The sequence below is a fragment of the Lissotriton vulgaris genome, chromosome 8 (genome assembly GCF_964263255.1).
Source record: "Lissotriton vulgaris chromosome 8, aLisVul1.2, whole genome shotgun sequence".
Lineage (NCBI taxonomy): Eukaryota > Metazoa > Chordata > Amphibia > Caudata > Salamandridae > Lissotriton > Lissotriton vulgaris.
The window spans coordinates 194703195-194725388 of record NC_141696.1 but is presented as its reverse complement, the minus strand read 5'-3'; the positions used below and the strand labels follow the sequence as shown (position 1 = coordinate 194725388).

General features: G+C 42.1%; 1 pseudogene; it reads right to left on the bottom strand.

Annotated features, from left to right (window-relative positions):
* Positions 1-385: 385 nt before the first annotated feature.
* LOC147696857 (serine/threonine-protein kinase pdik1l pseudogene) lies at positions 386-975 on the bottom strand (annotated as a pseudogene).
* Positions 976-22194: the final 21219 nt, after the last annotated feature.

Genomic DNA, 22194 nt, shown 5'->3' with positions numbered 1-22194 from the left:
CCCCCCTGCATTTGCCTCAGCCAAGGAAGATCATTCACCCATCTCACAGCCAAAGCCTAGAATAGTCGCCCACTACACCTCCAATCAGCAATTTCACTCACCGTTTTCAGGAAGGGACTCAAGACCTGGCTTTTGAGACGAGAGCAAGCACATGGACACCCTCGCGAGTGACAGAACTTAATTGGAAGGAAAGACCCAGAGTGTTCTCAGAAATACAACAAAAAAATTGAAGCTCTGCACACACTCTCCTACAAGTTTGGAAATGCTGCCGCTCAAGGAACTCAATGTAAGCGGTAAGACAATCTGATTTTCACTACATTAAAAGGTATATTTGTGGACCTCTGGTATACGCCCCGAGGACCACGGCCTGGCAGATTCACCAGGGTCACCCAAGTGTCCAAGGCCGCCTCCTCACCTTGAGTTGGGGCCCCTGCAGGCCGCAGGACACCAGCACGTTGTCCGGCTTCAGGTCCCGGTGCACGATCTGGTTACAGTGCAGGAAGGCGGCGGCGCTGGCCAGCTGACCCATGAAGGTGCGGTTCAGGCGCAGGTCGGGCCCGCAGCCGCCGTCACAGTACTCCATGACGAACCAGACGGCGCACGTCCAGCCCGGCTCGGGGCAGCTCGGCCGGCCCTTCAGGCAGCTCTCCACCAGCTGCAGGTGGTGCTCCTCCTGCTCCCGCTGCTCGTCGCGGGCGGCCAGCGGATGGAAGTCGCTGGGGGCGGCAGGCTGGTTGGGCTTGGTGCGCTGCAACACGGCCTCCTCCAGCCGCACAAATTGCAGTGCTGGCCCCGCACGCTGCACAGCGCCCCGAACTCGTGCAGGGCCAGCTCGGCCGTTTCTGGGGCGGCGCAGGGCATTCTCTTGACGGCCACCGGGGCTCTGGTGCTGCTCACCCGGGCCTCGAACACTACCCCGTAGCTGCCGCGCCCCACCTCCCGCAGCAGCCGGTAGCGGGCCTCGGGGCCCGCCATGATCCACGATGTGAGCCTGTGACGCACCACAAATTGCCAAGAAGCCTGACGGTGCGAAGAGGGCCTCTATGTTCACTTCTCAGGGTAGGCCTCCTTGAATTTCCTGTATTACAACTTGGCGACGGGGGAGTCCAAGGTGGCCGTGACGTGGAGAATTGAAAGTGGACACAGTTCTTTGAAGTTTCCTCAAAATCGTTCAAGGTCCTCGTCGGTTGGTGTTAGAAAGATTTAGACCAACGGCCAGGGGCATGTTTGTTTCTCACATGAGGCTTGTTTAAGGTTAATTAAGGGTGAGTTGTGATACATTGATACTGGCTAATAATTGCAGGACGATTTAAGTTGTGAGACTCGCAGCTGGTTTCCCGCGCAAGACTATCAGCTAGATTCAGCAACGAACAAGCCTTCGCGGCACAAATTAGTTGAATATAAGACAAGTCAGGTCCTAGGCCAGCAGCCAATCACAGCGCGGCCCGGGGAATGACGTCACGGGGGTGTCCTGGGCCGGCAGCCAATCACAGCGCGGCCCGGGACACACGGCAACAAGGGGCGGGGCTTAAAAAAAGACCAAGAAACGCCCCCGAATCGCGTTTTCACGGGAAAGCGTGATTGACAGCCAATCTCTTCAAATGACTAGCCTCCATTTATGGAGCTAGCCAATGGAAGACAGAGGCGGGACTAAGCCCCATACTGTAGGATCATAAGATTTCGCCCTGGGCGGAGCACCTGCTTCGCAGGTGCTACGGCCAGGGCGAAACCTAAAAAGATCTAAGTAAAATTGTTAGATACGGCTACGACCGAGGCTGATTATAAGAGTCAATGATGGCCCATGCATGTCTTCTTTTATTGAAAACCTCTTTATCTTTATTCCACAATTGCTTCTCGATTTGTTTACTTAAAAAACTTAAAAGGAGTTATGAGGGAGAGCCAAATCTAAGATTTCTTTTACTTTTAAGTCATTGGGTGCCTGATCGAAAGCCATAGCCCAATTACATCTTATTGTTGATGTATCCATGTGTATTTCTTTCCATAACAAGCGGCGAATTATGGCTTGTTCTGAAGATCTTAATAATGACATAGACTTTAATATAAAGCCTTTTTGCACCAGTTCCTGGTTAATCACACCAAAATTCAACAGGATCTGGGATGGCAATGCGTTTTGAGGAAGATGAAAAAGGAGACGAAATATGGGGCATATTATCAAGAACGGCGTTAAAAATTATCACCGGTTTAGGGACAGAAAACTGCCACTAAAACGGCAATAATGGGCTTGATAATATGCCCTTGAGAATTCCAATGGAAGTCTATGTTCTGGTGGGAACATGAGCTTCTATTGGAATTCTCCAGGGCATATTATCAAGCCCATTATCGCTGCTTTAGCTGCAGTTTTCTGCCGCTAAACCAGCGATAATTGTAACTCCATTCTTGATAATATGCCCCTATGTTACTTTGCTGCAGAGTTGGGAAAGGGCCAACATTTGCCAACAAATGCTTCTTTCCCTAAACTGTTGGAAGAAACTTTGATTTTACTACTGTAAGAAGCCAGGGACATCTTAACGATTTGGGTGGCCCTGGGCCAAACGGATTTTGGGGGGCCCTGTTCGGAACAGCTTTGAATGTATGATCAAGGATTCAGCTCTTTTGTGCACTCTCTTGGCCTGGTCACTGACACTGACCGGTACACTAGTCCAAATTCTAAATGTGTTTACATTACATCTAATGTTCTGGATGAATGATGTGTTTTCAATATTGTAACAGAGCAGCAGCTCACTAATATTACTGCAAATAATCTCTGTGACACCCTCCCATGTCTCATCCTGTTTGGATCTAAAAGAAACTTTCTTTTATGGCTGTGGCATGAAACAAAAATACAACATTTGTTTGAAACAGACTCTCACACATCACCCACATGAAAAATAAAGGAAACAGTATTTGAAACAATACCATTAAGAAATATTCAAGATAATCGGGGCAAGTGTAATAAATAAGCAGGAAAATCCAAATAATTCCAGGTAAAATTCCAGGTTTATTGAAGTGCAGCACAGTACTTCCAGTCTTCAAGTTGTCAGTCTCAGTTAAAGCATTTCAGATCATAACAATTCTAAATGGAATCTATCAGACACTGTGCATGAGCAGCCAAGTATAAACATTCTATTTAAAAGGGAAATATGTACAAGAATGGAATTGTAAGTTAAAAGGGAAATGCTTATAACCCAGAATACAACACATTTCCCCCCTTAAAGAAATAACAAAAACGATTATAACATTTTCAATTACCAAATAAAAAATAGAGTATAAAAGAAAAACTAAGATACACATTTTGATACTCTTCTGACATTCCATCTCTTCCCATCCTGTGTAACTACGCTATTGTGATAAACTTTCACAATTTTCATAGGTTTGCCAAATTTTGTCTCTCCTTTGGTTATATATCCTGGTTTACAAATCCTAACAACATCACCTACTATGAAAGCAGGTTGCTTAACTTTCATCCTAGTATCATAATCACATTTGTATTTTCCCTGTTTGAGTTCCACTTTCTCAGCCACATCCTTGACATTCACATCAATCATTTGATGGCCAAAACTCTTTTTAAACCACCAAGGACATAAACAAGATACAGGATCTCTACCCTTTAATAGGCGAAAAGGAGAAACCTCTTTTGTGGCATGAGGTGTTATACTGTACAACCATAATTTTTCTCTCAATTTTTCTTTCCACATGCCACCAGACTTTCGAGCCCAAACTATATCTTGTTTGAGAACCCTGTTATATCTCTCGACTAGTCCATTTCCTTGTGGTTCATACAGAGCAGGGGTACAATGTTTTATACCATAAGTACTCAAAAACTCTGACATCTCTGAAAATTTGAACTGTACCCCATTATCAGATACAATACTTTCTGGAAATCCTTCTCTTGAAAAGATCTCTCTCAAAAATAAAATAACACTTTCAGTGTTAGGATGAGGTACCAGTTTGACCTCAGGCCACTTGGAGTGATAATCCACTGCGACTATAGCAAATCTACATTCCTGTGGTAAAAAATTAAACGGACCAGCAATATCAATCCCTAACTTTTGCCACGGATGATCTGGCCACTTCACTGGAACCAAAGGTGCTGGATCACACCTGCACGTTTTATCACTTTCAATGCACTCAGGACACTCTCTGACAAATTTATCTACCAACCTATCAACTCCTGGCCACCAGAAGTTAGATCTAATCAGTCTTTTCATGGAAGACATGCCCATGTGACCTTCATGACTCATTTGCAAAATAAAATTTCTTACAGCCAAAGGTGGAATACATTTCCCAGCTCTGAATAAAAGATTTCCCTCAATGGCCAATTCATCAGCAATATTGTAAAAAGGTATAATTTCAGCAGGAATGCGCTCCTTAGAAGGCCACCCCAAATTCACATAATCTCTCACCTTACACAATATATAATCCTCATTCATGCTTCTCATCCACAAATCCTCTGATATAACATTGTATTTTTCTGATAACAGTTCAGAAATACTAGTTACCACCTCCGTATCTTCATCATCTCCGGTACTTGGATATGGCAATCTTGACAAGCAATCTACAGTCACATTTAGTTTCCCAGGTACATATTCAATGTCGAAACTATATTCTTGCAAACGTGACATCAATCTAGCTATGCGAGCTGTTGCATTTAAACCTCCACCAGGTGAAAGAATACCCACCAAAGGCTTATGATCAGTACGTACCAAAAACCTTGCACCCCAAATATAATTCCGGAAATGCTCAACAGCCCAAACGCATCCCAACAATTCCTTTTCGATGACAGCATACCGTCTTTCAGTGTGATTCAAAGATCTGGACGCAAAAGCAACATTCCAATCCTCCTTACCTGATCGTTGCGAAAGTACGCAACCCAAACCATAAAGGCTTGCATCTACAGTCAAAATACAAAGTTTATTCAAACAAAAAGGTCTCAGAGTAGGAGCTGACACCATGTCAAGTTTAACACTCTTGAAAGCATTTTGTTGTTTAGTTCCCCACAAAAATTCAGCATCTTTCCTTGTTAACTCTCTTAACGGCTCCATCTTAGTTGCAAAACCTACAATAAACTTACTGTAATATTCACAGAGTCCTAGAAACGATAACAATTTATCTTTGCAATCAGGTGCAGGAGCTTTTAGAATCGCATCAACCAATGATCTTTTCGGAGCAACTCCATCCCCAGAAATAGTGTGTCCTAAGTACTCTATTGTTTTTTGGAATAACTTGCACTTTTTACTCTTAATGGTAAGACCAAACTTATTTAACATCTTACACACATTCCTCAAATGTTCCATATGTGCCTCATCACACTTAGAAAATACCAAGATATCATCTTGAAAACACTTCACGTATTCACTCATGTCCTTAAAAATGTGAGACATAGATCTCTGAAAAACAGAGGCTGCCGATGCCAAACCGAACGGCATCCGTTTGAACTGATACAACCCCTGAGGTGTAATAAATGCTGTGAGATGACGTGATTCCTCTGCTAACACCACCTGATGATACGCGGATCTCAAGTCCAAAGTCGAAAAAATAACACCACCACCTAGCATGCTCACCACTTCGTTGATATTTGGCAGGGGATGACAATCTACCACTATGTTTGCATTAAGTGCTCTCAAATCTATACAAAGTCTCAAAGATTTGTCTGGTTTGCGTGCCAAAACTACTGGCGAAACCCACTCTGACGATTCTATCTCCTCTATGACACCATTTTTTAACATGTCATTGAGTGTATCACTTAACTCCTCCCTAACATTTAGTGGTACAGGTCTAAGTTTTTGTACAACTGGTTCAGCACGTTGTTTAAGCTTGATGACATGAGTGAAACCACTTAGTCTACCTAACTTATCTGAAAAAACTCCAGGAAACTCATCCGAAAGTGTCTTCCAAACACTACTCTCTTCCACAGACCTGACTCTTTTCTCTAAAACATCACAATCATGCGACACCATGACAGGATCTTTGTTGCGTGGATTCAGTGTAATGTGAAGTTTGAATTGATCGCGCCGCCCCAGAACATTCACTCCCTTTACCACAACATACAGTTTGATATACGCAGACTGGTCCTTAAAATAAATTGTGGAAGCAATATACCCAATGAAGTCAATGTTGGAACCATTAAAACCTTTTGCCATTACATCAGGAGGGCACAAATCACTCTTAGCAATTTTAGATTTATACATTTCATCAAAATACTCCTCAGTTATGATGGTCCAAGGAGACCCAGAATCACCCATCAACTCTAGTTCAACATCCTTAAATCTAACAACACATTTGGGAGATTCTAAGACATCCTCCTCAAGCAAACTTAAACTTATTAAAGACACAATCATTCCTCTTTCTTTACTAGATTCATCAGACACAACATGTTCACATCTAACTGAACTTGAACCAAAGTCTGTCTCATCTCTCACACAAGAAATCTCTTTTTTCTTAAAATAATTACTTTTGTCCCCACCCTTCTTTTTGTCTTCTCTACAAGAGTTGGAAAAATGACCAACTCTACCACATTTGTTGCACTCTTTGCCCAACGCAGGACAAAACTTGAAAGAAGCCACATGATTGTAACTTCCACATCTAAAACACACAATGCGGTTACGTGATGTGTTCTTATAATTCTGAAAACCTTTTGTAACATTGTTCATCGCACATACTTCCTCAGTTAATTTATCATTCTTACCACTTTTAGTACTCGTTTCTTCAATGGTTTTCATCCATTTGTTAGACTGCTCAAAAGCTTTTGCAGTGGAAATACATTCTAACAAAGTAGGATTACCTACAATCCACAACTGTTCTTGTGTTTTCTTGCACTTGACATTTACAATTATCTGATCTCTAATCATTTCGTCTGTCATTGCACCAAAATTACATGACACAACCAAAGCTCTCAAACCAGTTAAAAAATCATCAAAAGATTCATTTTCTTTTTGTGCTCTTGTATAAAATTTGTAGCGATTTAAAGCAATGCTAGTTGTAGGCTTAAAACGCGTTTCTACACGAAGTATAGCTTCATCAAACACACCAGCGTCACCAGGAACAGGTGGTAAATTTCTAAAAATAGCTTGCCCTTCAGATCCCAAACAAAGAAGAAAAATATTTTTTTTCCTTTCATTTCCCATTCTTTCCCCATCAATAGCCTTTAAATAAGTTAAAAACTCCTCTTTCCATCTGTTCCATGGAATGGGAGGATCACCTTTACATTGTAAGAATTTTGAGGGAGGATCAAACTGCATTGTGCCAAAATGTACCACCAATCACAAAAGAAATGAAAAGAAAATAAAACAACACAAAAATTTGTGAATATGAATCCAAGCACCAAATCAATAAATGTAAATCCGAATTAGTCAGTGAGTACACAAGCTGTGCACATCAGCGATGGTATATTACACATGAGTCTGAAGACTTCGGAATGGATTTGAAGTGTTTGGAAATGCAACAATAATCAACCAAAGTTGTAATAAAATAATGATTGTTGCGTAGAAATCCTTATTTCTTAGAAAGCGCAACACAAATACCTCCAATAAAACATCCGTTGCGTAGAAATCCCTTTCCTTTGGAAAACGCAACTCTAGTACTTTCAATTACGTATTCGATGCTCGGCAGATATTGTGGATGTCAACAAATATGGCCGCCGTTACGTTACGTTGCGTGTTACGTCACGTGACCTCGCGTTAAATGCGCGTGACTTCAATATTGACGGCGCGCATCACAACAACGCATCAGGATTGTTGATGTCTGTATCCATGGTAGCAGCACACTTCAACGCGGCGCATGGAGACTCCGCTGCACGGCTTCGCTCGCGTGTCAGCAGTTGAAACGCGTTCAAAGGTAAACACTGCAAAATTCATATAACTTGCAAGTAAAGGCACAGAAGTTTCGTGGTTGTCGCCAATTTTGTAATAAATAAGCAGGAAAATCCAAATAATTCCAGGTAAAATTCCAGGTTTATTGAAGTGCAGCACAGTACTTCCAGTCTTCAAGTTGTCAGTCTCAGTTAAAGCATTTCAGATCATAACAATTCTAAATGGAATCTATCAGACACTGTGCATGAGCAGCCAAGTATAAACATTCTATTTAAAAGGGAAATATGTACAAGAATGGAATTGTAAGTTAAAAGGGAAATGCTTATAACCCAGAATACAACACAAAGGCTCTCTGCAGAACAGAGCTGGCTCTTTTAGGGGTCCCCCTGAAAGGCTGGGGTCCTGGGCCAGAGCCCACGTTGCCCATGCCTTAAAATGTCTCTGTAAGAAGCGGGAGAAATGTTTCCACAGCAGAGAAATAAACAAAAATTATAATGAGGGTGACAGATTGCCAAAAGGATAAGATGAGTGAGTAATACTCTTCTGTGCGAAGTCCTCTTTATTTTTACTTTAAAGAATTGATAACACTAAGGATTACACACATGCGCTGTCAAGCCAGACCTAAAATACAAAACATTGTCGACTCACCTCCCTGGCAATTTAGTGTGCAGTACTGATTATCATCTTGCCAATAACTATAGGGACAGAAATATTCCAGAGCAGAGTTTCCATTGTGCAATGCTGTTTGCATCATAAGTCTATAAAATAGAAAGTAACAAAACAAATCCATAGTCTGAAATTCAAACAGAGCAGATGTGATATGATGGAGGTTTAAATTCCTCAGAGATATAACCAAAGTTAAGAAGATGATTATAAATCAGATGATCTGTGTTTACAGATGAGGTCATGAATTGTGTTTGTCAGGGGAGGCTCAAGATTAATTTGTGAAGGCAATATTATTTAAAGTTTATAATTTAACCAAACTGCAGGAGCACAATCTTGCAAAACGTTTGCCAAAAGTGGTCTTGCCAAGACTGTTGAAGCACTTTTGATGAAAATGTAATGCCAGGCATTACATATCCTGCATTTGTTTCGGCAACAAACCTCCAAGCAAAGGGCATTTTTTTTTCTATCCAAAAAGACCATGGCTTGTAGGAAAGCCTGCTATTAATAGTATGGTCCTTCTGATGTTCTGAAGCCGGCATCCCTGTAGTGCATGGGTCCAAACCTTGTCAAACCACCTGTGAATCCAGGCGCATTCTGAAAACAAAGTCCAGCTGTTTCCCCACCATGCCACTACCCCAGTCAGGATAGGTGTACGTCATGAATATAGAAGGCAGAATATTGTGTCAAGAATATTGAGGGATATCAAAATGCAAATTCATATAATTTTCTATACGTAACTCCGCCGCAGCGGTGGCCTAGTCTTCTCCCACATTGCAGCCAAGACCTGGAACGATCTTCCCTTCCACCTTCGAACAACACCTTCCTTCGCGGATTTTAGAAAGAAACTCAAGACCTTGCTTTTCAACTGAGACAGCACCTAGATACCCCCAGGGTGACAGTGCTGCTTTCCACAAATACTGATTAATTGATGTTTGCACCTTAGTGAGATAAATATATGCTGAAGGCACTTAGATGTAGAGTTAAGCATAGTAAATACTTACCTCCCTCTGTGCACTTACCTCTTCGATATTTTGTCCCTTGCTATATTTCTCACAATATTCTCTCCCGTCGATATTCTGCCTTCGATATTCCATAGTACAATCCCAGGATAGAGCCTGTCCAGCCTCCTGACAGACTTTCCACCTTCACCCCAACCTCGTGCCCCTCTTTGGCCACTTCCTCTAATTTATTTTCTGCTCAGAGCAGCTTCTAAATGGTTGCTGAAAAGGCATGGAATAGGGCATCTCCATGCACACAATGACCTGGTAAAACCCGGCACCATGTTATTCCACATTCCAGTACCAACACCTCGTGAGGGCAAACGTGTGGAAGAAAGATATCAGCTAGAATCAGTATTTCCAACGCCTTTAGATTCCTCTCAAACTCTGAACATCTCATGATGAGGCCCTTGGCATTTTCCAGTTAGTTTCCTTTGCTATTTCTCTAAATCTAAGTTATATTTTAGATTTTTATGGCAAAACCTCATATGAGCACTTTATAGAAATGTGTTGTCTGCTGCTGCTATTGGTATTAGAATCTTTCAGGGCAGACAGACACTGGGGAAGTGAGTGATGACCCTTTTTTTTTTTTTTTTTTTTTTGCATTTTTATAGCGCACGGCTACTCTAAAAGAGTGTCCCGGCGCTTTCCACAGGCAACTTACAGTGTCAAATCAACATAACAAGTAAAACAGAACCCCAGAAAAAGAGAAAGAAAGAAAACCCACCTAAACAGAATGATTAAAAAGCCAAGTCTTCAAATTCTTCCTGAATTGAAGCAAGTTGGGAGTGCTGCTGAGTGCCAATGGAAGCGCATTCCACAGCTGGGAAGCCTTGAGGCTAAAAGAACGCCCCCCAATACGGGCCTTCCTCACGCGTGGGACCACCGCAGTGAACAGGGATTCTGAACGCAATGAGCGAGCTGGGCGATAAAAAGCTAGTCTTTTCTTCAGGTATCCTGCGCCTGAGCCAAACAGAGCCTTGTGCACCAGCGTCAAGGATTTAAAGACAATCCGCTTCCGGATAGGAAGCCAATGGAGCGTCTGCAGCAACACCGAAGCCCGTGCTCGTCTATGCAGACCAAAGATTGCCCGGGCTGCCGAGTTCTGTGCCACCTGCAGACGCTGAACCAAGTAATCCGGGAGGCCTAAGAAAAGGGCGTTAGCGTAATCTAGCCTGGATCCGATGAGCGCCTGCACCGTAATCCGTCTGTGCTCCGCAGACAAAAGGGGTACCCTTGGTGACATTACACCAGTGAACACCTTACATAATAGTGAATAACAAAATTTGAAGTTCACTCCAATAGCTTTCAGTGGGATCTATAAATGGCAAGCAAGTATTGAAGTGAATTTAATAGTGCATCGTCATACTTTATCCAGACATCAAACATACATATTGTTGGTACAGCCATTAAAATAAATAAAACCGTAAAAAGACAAGCTCATACATAAATTGAATTAAAAAGGAATAGGTATAGATAATATTAGAATTAAATGAATAGCAATTGTTACTGTTTACATAGTTTACATTTGATGCTAGCTACAAGCAAATGTATAGCACACTATTTATACCCCACACTGGAACCTCCTATAGTGTGTCACGAAGGTGCCATGTGCCAGAATATTGTTATCTGCTCCCACACACCATTAGAAAACAGTGATAAGAATTGTGTGAAATCTGCATTCCAGATTTGGGGAACACCGCTTTTTCTTGCTTTGGGGATTCATCAGGAGCATGAGCATCTTTCACGGAGACGAAGAACATTGCTTTACCCACCCTTGAAAAGCAATCTGAAGGGGCGGACCCACTTGCATCTAATGCCCTTACTTTGTAGGGGATCTTTAATGGGCTTCGGGGCTTTCTGCTTCGCCAGTCACTGAGGGTAGGTCTTGAAAGATCTGCAGTTGTGTATCACTGTAGCAGATCCGGCAACGCAGACTTCCTTTGGTCATAATCATCTCCTTGTCTCTGAAAAAGTGGATCCTCAGCAGGGAGATGAGCTCCTGCCAGATGTCACTGGGGTGTGTGCTAATCAGGTCTTCCCTTGTTCTCTGCAGTATAGCATTAAACAGGCCTAACACATGTTAGCTAATACTGTCCCCTTCAACTCAGCTGGCTCCCCTTTAGATGCAGATATTGTTCCTTCTTCAGTTGTTCTTCAGGGGTTCTTCCGAGGTTCTTCAGGGGTTCCACAGGGGTTCTCCACCTCACAATTCCCATGTAGGATGATTTATTGGTTGTCGAGCTGAAGCATTTGTGTCGGTAGGGTTTGTAGTCATCCATCTATCCATTCATGTTCTCCTCAAGTGCTGTCACTCTGTCCCTCAACTTAGAAATGTCTCTGCAGTGGATCTTCTTCGGGTCTTGTTGGATCTCAACTCTTCTAAAATGTCTTATTTTATCTTCAGCTGCTGCAATGCTTACAGTAAGAGGCTCTTGGTGATGTTCCCACTGCCCTGTTATTGTTCCCAACTGCATCATCTTACCTATAAAGGGTATCGTCCATCATGACTTTCCCTCGGTCCTCCTTATCACTGGGGAGCTTCCAGATGGCCTCCTGTTGATGCATATACTCAATGTTGGAGTCTTTTATGTGGTGCCTTCCGGTTATGGTCAGTAGACAGAAGAACACACAGTCAGAACTATGCCATACACGCATTCTATTCCCTCTTAATGGTCGCACCTGGCTGCAAAGGTCTGGAGTGTTTGTTTCTTTGTTGCTGAGTCCACCAATCTCGGGTTTAGTTGCAAACGGGACGGCTGGTATAAATTCACCAGGCCAGTGAAGTAACAGCTCTCTACTCTTGTCATGATCAGACCATGTATGTCTGCTGGAGCTCATTTGGTGAGCACGTTGGTTGCTTGCAGGAGGATGCCCACCTAAATGCCATCTTAACAGAGGGTGGGCAAATTCTAGGTGTCCTCTTTGCCACTCCAGGCTTGCTGGTTGCTTCATGTTGCAGGGCCTGTGATGTGTGATCCCTGGACTCTCAGTGGGGATATGAGGCATGGTGGTGGAGACGCGCAATGCTTGTTGTCACCTATATCTTCAGGCATACCGTGCCCCATCACCTGGTGAAGCCCTGAGGATGACCTTACAGCATCGACCCATGGCTCCAAGCTCTGCCGTTTTCTGACTCATTGCATTGCCACAGGCAACATCCATCAAGAAGTTCTAGATGGATGCCCTCTGTGTGCCATATTATCTTTTATGTGTGGTGGTTGCCATCTTCCCGCTCTCACAGCATGGCTGTACATTGCCCACCCATTGTGTTGCACTGGCTCCCAGTTGTTTTGCGCCCTCTGTTACAAGACCTCTGGACCCAACTATGCTTTGGGCCACTCGATGTTCTTTGTGGCCATCTTGTGAGGCCACCTACAAAGTGAACTGTTTGCTCTTAGCACAATCAACAGTATTTTCACTTTAAGTTCCACCTTCAAGCTTCCCGCTGGTGTAGGGGTGGGGTCTCCCTACTTAGAGATGGCTACAGTTTTTTTGCAAGAAGGACGCGCATGCCAAGATTTCGGCTGAGGATTTGCTGACACGTACATGGGTTGATGCACCAAGAAATATATACGAGAAACCTATAGCCCGTATCCGGGCACAGATGATGTAAAAGCAAGACGCTCCTGTGTTCATTGAGAAAAGCATCCAGTATTGATATAATCAGATTCTTACACTCGAAGTGGAGTACAGCCCTGAGGAAGTCATAGGGTGACACACCCATTGATGAAACACATGTTGGCTGGCAGAAGTATTCAAATTCAATTAAAGAGAGGATTGAAGAACATAAGAATGGAATGACTCATAGTTGTGTTTATATAACATTGCGTGTGCAAGGAGACTTATGTTTATAAGCTTTTTGTCCCTCTGAGGCCAGGTGGGAATGTATGACGTTACAACGCATACATTCACAACGCATACCATCACAACGCAACTTTTACAACGCAACATCCATTACAACGCATGCTTTTACAACGCATGCCATTGCATCCCAGATGCTATTACAACCCATACCATTACAACGTAAGTATAGGTAAGTATTTAATTTTATTTAAATTAATTATTACTTCTATTTAATATAATGTTATTTTCTATTCTAACTCCTGGGGTTGTAATATTAGGGTAAGTGTTGGATAGTGTAGGGGCTTAAATTACTATTCTAACTCCAGGGGGGTGTAATAGCAGGGTAAGTGTAGGATAGTGTAGGGGTTAAAATTACTATTCTAACTCCATGGGGGTGTAATAGTAGGGTAAGTGTTGGATAGTGTAGGGGTTAAAATTACTAAATTAAATTAATTTATATTAAAATTATTATTGTTTTAATTATAAATCGTTAAAATAATACATTTAATTAATTAAAATTAAATTAAATTAATATTAATTAATTAAAATACTTACCCATACTTACGTTGTAATGGCATGTGTTGTAATAGCATCTGGGATGTAATGGCATACTTTGTAATAGCATGCATTGTAATGGATATTGCGTTGTAAAAGTTTCTTCGTTGTAATGGTAGTGAGTTGTTAAAGTTGCGTTGTGATGGCTGTTTCCCCCAGGTGGTAGCTCTGAGATCACCTATCCACCATCCCCAACAACGTAATGAAGATTCTCAATATAGATCCCTTCCCAAGGCCTATTCATTCCTTCAGACTATTCCTCACTCACATCTGATCCTGCCCAAACCACTTTCAACCAAAACATGTCCCACACACAGACCACCCTCTTCTACACCCTCCAGGGCCAAACCATTCAGATCCTGACCATTCCTATCCTGAGAATTGGCTCAATCTCATCTTGACTATTTCCTAGTTAGACCATTCAAATCAAACCATTCGCTTACAGACCATTCCTTACCTGGGATACTCTTATCCAGACCTTTCCCGGGGCAGACAGTTTCCGAGGCATCCGTTCAATCAGTCGATTCTCCAGCTCCCAATCCAGACCACTCAGTTCCAACCATCAGATCACTCCCATGCAGTTCACTTCACAGCCATACATTTCACCTCCATCCCTTGCTTAGGCACAGTCCCATTCAATAGATGGCCTCTTAAGAAACGCATCTTGAATGTAGCTCTTTTGCAGTCATTAAAAGCTGTACACCAAACCCCCTCTCACACACCATCTCAATTTCTCTGGGTCCTCTTAACATTGCCGTCAATCTCTGTTAATGAATCTGGTATGAGCCTTGCTGGAACCAAGCCCTGTCTCCTCTAACCTTCCTGTTTGCCCTCAATTAACACACTGTCAGATCTATCCAGCTGGTCGCATGTCAACCTCAGCAACACACTTCACTGTCATGTGACCCTCAGCGACACATTTATATAGCAAGCAGGCTGACTGTGTCCCACTCCCAAAACGGTAACACTTTTCAGCACCCTGTACGGCAAAACCAAGTCAAGTCAAATGTACCTTTATTATGGCCAACATGGCCCAGAAAGTGCAAAATTTTACAGCAAACATTTGTAAAAGTCATTTAAAAAAGAAAAGCTTTGTTTAAAAATCCCGTAGCATATACAAAGATTACAAAATGAATAAAAACACGTTATATAAATTGATAAAATCAGAGTTTTGGTTTTCTCCCCTATTTTTTTCTCTAGCAGCAAAGATTTCATCTCAAAGTGCATGATGCATTATTATGGTTTTTTTTTGTTTTTTTTCCTCCTTACTTATCTTTTCCTTTCCACCCAGAACCATAACACAACCGAAAATTGAGAACAGGAGTGCTTCAATCAATTAGGATATATATTGCATCGTGATGAGATGGAACAATTCGAAAGCTAGGTACGGTAAAACCACTTCTACATATTTTCAACAGCAGATACCTCTTTCTTGCAAATTCATATGCACAAACTGAAGTGTGCCATCTCCTTCCACGTGGTTCTACAGCCACCAAGAGCAATGCATACAAGGACAGCACGTGCAATAAAGTACAGTCCTCACAATCAAGAACAAGCAAAACCACACACATTCAGACAACCCACAAGCGCTAAGAGGCACCACAAGAGGCTAATAAGTACTACATATATATCAGTCACATATTCTTTCCAGCTCTGAGAGCTACCTCTACGGTATTTTGCCCAATTCTGGTGGCTATATCTGTAGTGCTGCCTGTTGCTTTATCTGTAGTGTTGTCTCCTCTGTAGGCTGCATCGGATTGTTGTACCCCCCTCTGGACTTGTTTGGGGGGCTGCACCTGCAGTACTGCATTCCCTTCAAGAAGCTGCACGTGACTCACTGGAAACAGCAGCTGTAGTATTATGCACAGTTCTGGAGCCTCCCTAACTTATTGTTCTAGCCACATTTATTACTTCGCTGAACAGGATTCCCCATTCAGTCGAATCCCGAGCCACGAAGAAACGTGAAACACATTTTTAGTTCACTCTTGAAAAGCAGCCAAAATTAAGTGGCCATCCATCACCTCATTACACAAGTGGCCTATTTACTTATCATAGACTAGTGAGTTTTCAGGCTGCCTCCCTCATCATGGTGCCAAATGCATACACCATTCATCAACAAAACCACTCAGCTGGGAAAATGGAGGTGGGGAGCATATGTATCATTACACACTGTCCACAGGGTGCAGTCACTGTCAGACTGCCATTGTTGAAACGCAGATAACAATAATTTCCTTTCCAGTTTACATGGCTCTGACTACATAAGGTGCCTGGTTAACATTTCATCTAAAAACATGCCTCAGTGTGACCTCAATTTTTTGTTTCATTAGCCCATCTCGTCCACGTAACCACTTCATCCTGTAGGAATTCTCAGCACTAACCTTCCACTGTTTGTGCACAATGTCATGCACCAGGCCAGTGATCTGTTAGATCAATTCTGTTTCATCAGGTCCCCTGGTAACAGTAATAGACCCTATTCTTCTGAGGGACATAATCAAATCAAGTTTGTCACCAGTAAAAAGTTCAATAGTCCTCTTGCCAATATGCCATAAAATGATACCTTTCCATTTTAATTGTTCTTTTTTTTCCCAAGAAATTAAAGCCTGCAACCACAGAGGAATCCATTTGTAAACATGTCGGACACATATGGCCTTATTTGAGTACAGAGGGCTGTACTCAGTTATACCAGGCCAGGAGAGGGGTGTTCTCTGCTGCCCTGGTGGTGGAGATAACTCTGCCTTCATAAGAGCTGTGATGCGGCAGCAACTTCAAAAGCACTGAAACTGGAAAAAGTACATTGTAACTTCTACCTAAATTCAGAGGGCAGTCTGAGGTAGTTTGACCAATGGACCAACATCTCATGGGCCTTTGCTTAAAGGTTTCCACCAGCAGAAGCAATGTGGGCCTCACTGTCGGAAAGTTGGTGTTTTCTCTAACTCAAAATAGAGGGGGTGGGGGCAATGGCGTCCGGCATGGTTCACGGGTGGCGGGCGGGTGTTGGCGCATTAGGGGGGGCATGAGGAGGGTGCAATTAAAATCTAATAATAATTTTAAAAAACACTCACCTTGCCGCGCCAGGTCCCGCCTCTCTGCTCTCTTCGTCACACAGGCACAGGAAGTACAGCTAGGTTCCCCTCACCAATCACAACACTTCAGTGTTTTGATTGGCTTTGAGCATCTTGGTTGGACACTCAACCAGGGAATGGGGGCCTGGGGTTGTTCTCCACACAGGCTGTAACACAGCCTGCACGGTGATGGGGAAAGTGTGCATGACAGGTTTGGGTGCCCCCAAAAGGGCCGACCAGTCGTTGTACACCTAGGAGTGGGCAAACCACTCTACCCCTGCCCTGCTTTGAGAGCAGAGCATCCCCGCCTACCCTCCCACCCGCAAAGAGGCAGGAAACATAAAATGATAATAACTATGTTATTACAATTTTATGTTTCTTCTTCTTCACACTGCTTAAAAGCAGTGGGGCGATGCTCCTCCGCCATAGCGGAGCAGCCGCCCCTGGGTGGGGGGCTGCGAGTTTGGTAGATGGGAAATCACCACCTTATGACAGAGTAACCCAAAATATATAACCGAAGGCCATAGACTTTTTTGAGATTTAAATAGGCCATCCGTTAAGCCATCAACTGGCTAAAACTAGGCATTGAGATGACTTTAATGAAGCCTAAGTATGAAGGATTGATGACATTGCTCCTTCAAAGTAAAAAGTAAGAATCTGTATCATTGACGAATCACAGTCAACAACAGACTACTGGGAAGGGCTTTTATGATCAGTATATACAAGTTATTTCACAGTTTACTCGAATAGGACTTCCCCAATACTCAATATTTTCCCTGAATGCTGTTTTTAGGACAGCTTTACAGTTTCAGTCCTTGCCCTTGGACATTGCTTTAGTGCTCACAGATCCTAACCAAATCTGGTCCTTTGGATCAATGGATTTATGTCCCAGGGCTAAATCCATTTTAATTTATTTTTCCTTCTCGGGTAAATCCTTTTCCTTCCCTCTCAGTCCTGATTTTTTTCCAGTTCTTGCTTGGTGTACTATTGCCACATGAAGAAAGAGGGGCTTCAGGTAAGGTGTTGCCTCCCACCCAGTCTCCCCCTCTACTGAAGAAGCCCTGGCTTTCGTAGTTATTAGTGCTACCCCTCATCCTCTTCCATACCGCCTGCTAGTTGTGTTTTAGTGGGGTTTTCCAAAAGGCCCCCTTAACGCCTCCTCCCTCGTTGGTTCCTCAATCCTGTGGCCCCAGCATCATTTCTTGATGACTTTAAAATTATTCACAGTTTGAAGAAGACATTTCATATGTCATTACCAACATCTATGAACCTATGCCTCACCAAGGCAAGACATAGAATGCCAGGATATTTTTCAAAAAGATTTCCCAGCAATTCCAACAATTTGACTATGTTTGACTGACACTTATGGGATTCAATTCTTGGTTGGAGCCAATCTGATCTTAGATCTCAGATAGTGGACGTCCCCACATACACCACCTGAAATTGTGCGTACTCTAGGCATGCCTAACTTTTAAATACTGGGTGACAGCACCTAATGTTTTCATACAGTCAACTTCTTTACTGTAACAATATTTACTTGAGATATTCTGTGAAATGATTAACCAATTGATTATAAATTCCAACACATATCTGCAGTCGAGGCTGTGGAAATATAATTGTGTGTTGTGAGTCCTTGTTAGTTTTCACAGGTACTTGCACATACAATAATTTTAAATAGATTTACTTTGGATTTAAGGTGAGCTTCCTCTCTCTTAATGGGAAAAATGAGGTCCTAGTGCTGAATGGAATAGAATCTAACCCAGTCATTTTTTAATGGTTCTTCAGTCTTGGTGCACCACTATGGACCACTCTGAAAGTACGGAAAGTGGAAGTCATACTTGATTAAGAGATGTCCTTTTGCATCCTTAGTCAACACAATGGTTAAAAGAATAAATCTACAGCTCTCACTCATATGGAAATTCTTCCCACGCCTCAGCACAAACCCTAAGGTTGAGCTAAGGAGAGCCACGGTAGTGGCATGCCTTAAATAACACAAAACTGAATATACAGATGAAAAAAGTAATTCTATAAGCAGCCTGCAGTGGTCAAAATTCTCTAGGAAGCCTCCAGGTCTTTTGGAGTAACGTCCAACAAAATACGTACTCCTATCTATACTCTTATAAGAGACCTGGACGCGACAAGGGCAATTCTCATTATCCAGTCAACCTTCAAAATAACTGAAATATGGAAAAAGACCATAGACAGTCCAGGTATCTGACTGTGAACTATCTCTATGCATGAGAGCAGAATCAAATTATCTGCATTGTCTGAAAGCGTAACATAATCTCTGGAGGGTCATCCCAAACTTTTTGCCTTCACCCTCCTATTTTCTCAGAATTCGTTTTTGTTATCCTATGGACTCTGTGCACTTTACCACTGGTATCCAGTGCTACAGTGCTCCCCAAAACATGGTAACATTAGCTTGCACCTGATTGGTATATTTAATTTACTTATAAGTCCCTGTCACTTGCTTATGGAGTCCCTCAAAACATTTTATTTTGTGATATACTGATTTGTATAGCGATAGGGCACGTGTTTAGGTGGATATATGACGTTACAACGCGTTATTTTACAACGCAGACCATTACAACGCAATTTTTACAATGCAGGTACCATTACAATGCATGCCATTACAACGCATGTCATTACATAGCAGATACTATTACAACGCATGCCATTACATCGTAAGTATAGGTAAGTATATCTTTTTTTTAAAAATGTAATAAAATTAATTTAATTAATTTTTAAATTGTAAATAATATTATTTAATTTAAATAAATTAAATAAGTAAAAAAATTAATTAAGTAAAAAAAAGTATTTATTTTAATTTAATTTAAGTAATGTAATTCGATTAATTTTATAATTGTAAATATTGTAATTAATTAATTTAATTAAATAATTACATTAATTTAATTAATTTAATTTATTTAAAGTCGTAATACGCCTGTACCCCAAAAACCAAACCCAGCCCTAAAACCTAAAAATACCCTTGTACCCCAAAAACCAAACCCAGCCCTAAAACCTAAAAATACCCCTGTACCCCAAAAACCAAACCCAGCCCTAAAACCATTACAATACATGCCATTACAACGCATGTCATTACATAGCAGATACTATTACAACGCATGCCATTACATCGTAAGTATAGGTAAGTATATCTTTTTTAAAAAAATGTAATAAAATTAATTTAATTAACTTTAAAATTGTAAATAATATTATTTAATTTAAATAAATTAAATAAGTAAAAAAAAGTAAAAAAATTAATTAAGTAAAAAAAGTATTTATTTTAATTTAATTTAAGTAATGTAATTCAATTAATTTTATAATTGTAAATATTGTAATTAATTAATTTAATTAAAAATAATTAAATTAATTTAATTAATTTAATTTATTTAAAGTCGTAATACGCCTGTACCCCAAAAACCAAACCCAGCCCTAAAACCTAAAAATACCCCTGTACCCCAAAAACCAAACCCAGCCCTAAAACCTAAAAATACCCCTGTACCCCAAAAACCAAACCCAGCCCTAAAACCTAAAAATACCCCTGTACCCCAAAAACCAAACCCAGCCCTAAAACCTAAAAATACCCCTGTACCCCAAAAACCAAACCCAGCCCTAAAACCTAAAAATACCCCTGTACCCCAAAAACCAAACCCAGCCCTAAAACCTAAGAATACCCCTGTACCCCAAAAACCAAACCTAGCCCTAAAACCTAAAAATACCCCTGTACCCCAAAAACCAAACCCAGCCCTAAAACCTAAAAATACCCCTGTGCCCCAAAAACCAAACCCAGCCCTAAAACCTAAAAATACCCCTGTATGAGGCTGAGCCTGAGTACAGGCAGTCTTGATGGTCTAGCAAGAAGACTAATTGAATAGCCAGGTCTTCAGCTTCTCGCGGAATTCAAGAAGTGAGGAGAAGGCCCAGATGTGTGGGGGAGGTCATTCCAGGATAGGCAGGAGTATGATTGATTTCCGATTCTGCTTCTGGGGATGCAGGGTGCATGTGCGAGTGAGAGCAATGCTGAGGAAAGTTATAAGGTGGGTTGGTGAAAGTGAAGCCTGTGATTGAGGTATTAGGGTCCCGGGTTGTGTAGTGATTTGAATGCATACGTAAGAAGTTTGAACTGGCAGCACTTCTGGAAAGATAGCCAGTAGAGCTCTTTGAGGAGAAGTGTGGTGTTTGTTTGGTGCAGGAGGTCGAGGACAAGTCTGGCCGCAGCGTTTGGATGGTTTGAAATCTGTGAAGAAGATGGGTTGGGATGCTGGTGTAAAGTGTGTTGCCGTTGTCCAAACTGCTTGTGATTAGGGCCTTTGTGATGGAACGTCTGGTTCCCAGTGGGAGCCACTTGAAGATTTTATGTAACATAAGGAGGATGTAGAAGCATGAGGAGCTAAGGGCATTGACCTGGACCCTCATGGGGAGGTTGATGTCCCGGATGAGTCTAGCATGGTCAGTTGGGGTGGGTCCAAATTTGGTGGGCTACCAGGTGGAGTCCCAAGGAGAGCTCCTTTTCCAGTAGATTAGTACTGCAGTTTGTCGGTGTTGAGCTTGAGGCAGTTCTCTTTCATCCAATTGGGCATGCTGGTAATGCATTGTTTGAAGTTTGAATTGGCGGAGAAGGTGTTGTTAGTGAGGGGAAAAAAATGAGCTGTGTATCAACATTGTAGGTGATGATGTTGATTCTCTGAAATCTGATGATGATTGCTAGAGAAATCATGTACACATTAAAAAGTGTGGGGATGAGTGATGATCCTTTGCATCAACCGCTGTGAACGGTATGAGCCTGACACGTATTATTCTGGAGAGGAAGGAAGATATCCATTTGAGTGCTGGTACTTGTATTCCAGTTGTGTGTTGTCTGTGATGAGTGTGTTGTGGGAGATCTTGTTGAAAGTGGTGGAGAGGTTGAGGAGGATGAGGACGGTGGTCTCTCCATGGTCAAGGATGTTGCATATGTGGTCTGTGGCAGAAATGAGGGCTGTTTCAGTACTGTGGTTATTTTGGAATCTTGATTGCGAGTCTTCCATGAGTTTGTGGCATTCTAGGTGGTCAGAGAGATGTCTGTTGATGGTGTTCTAAATGACTTTGGCTGGGAAGGGGAGCAACAAGGTGGGTTGATAGATACTAAGTACTTTGTGTCAGCTGAGGTTTTATTTGAGGAGTGTGGTGACTTCGGCGTGTTTCCAGCTATCTGGGAAGGTGGCTGTTTTGAGGGAGGTGTTTATGATGGAAGTGACTACAGTCCTGATCGTAGCA